We start from the raw sequence: 1,044 nt of genomic DNA, 5'->3' as shown, positions 1-1,044 counted from the left end.
GTTTCGAACAGAAACATCATCCATGCTTATATGAGGATAGATGTTCTTTCGGACGAATGCAAGAGCATCCGCCTTAACCCCACCATAAAAAAAGAGCCAGACTCTAAAGTCTTACGCTTCTTCTTCTCTGGCTCAGGAAGAAGTCGGGCAGAAGAAAGTGGTCGGGTCAAACTGGAAGAAGAAATCACAATGGGCTGAGAGGGAGTCCCCACGTTCTGAGGAGGAGGAGGAGGAGGAGGAGGAGGAGAGACGATTGCCCTGGCACCACCGGCCCTGGCCCGTGACTTGGCCTTAGCCTCCTGAACTCTCTGGTAAGATTCCTGAGCATTCTTCCTGGCCATATCTGCAAAAGAAATAATTAGCGAAATTTACAAGTCGGCAAACCTCAAGTCGACAGAAACAAGTCGAAAATAGGAAATGCATTTACTACCTAGCTGCGACCGAACAAAGGTCGGCGTCCCCTGGAGGAATTTCCTAGTGTCCAAGTATGGGGCCCTCCCCCACGCTTCTCGGAAAAATCCCACAATGGCCGCCTCCACCTCGTCCAGGTCATCCGGACCATACTTTTCACAAGGGGAGGCCTCCAGCCAATAAAGGGGAAAGCGAGGGGAAGAATGCTCATCCAGGAAAAAGGGGTGGTGACCCTCTACAGCTTGTACTTTGAAAAAATAATTTTTGAAGTCATGGAAGGATTCGTCAAAAAGGGTGAAAATCCTCCGGCCTTGTATGGCTCGGAAGGATACCCATTGTTGTTTGTTGTTTAGCCCACTAAAGGGCTTAGTCATATGAAAAAGAAAAAAGAAAATCCTCAAAGAGGTCGGAAAGTCCAAAGCATGACTAACAAACTGATAAATCTTCAGAAAACCCCAAGAATTGGGGTGAAGTTGAGTAGGGGCAACTCGACAGTGGTGCAAAACAGATATTTCAAAATCCGAGAAAGGAAGAAAAACACCCAAACGGGTGATCATACATTCATACATAAAGAAAATATGAGGGGCCGCCTCATTGGCCCTCCCAAAACAAACCCGGTCTTCCGGACCCGGG

This window comes from Arachis duranensis, chromosome 10, assembly GCF_000817695.3.
Source record: "Arachis duranensis cultivar V14167 chromosome 10, aradu.V14167.gnm2.J7QH, whole genome shotgun sequence".
Lineage (NCBI taxonomy): Eukaryota > Viridiplantae > Streptophyta > Magnoliopsida > Fabales > Fabaceae > Arachis > Arachis duranensis.
The sequence above is the reverse complement of the archived record's forward strand: the minus strand, read 5'-3'. Positions refer to the sequence as shown.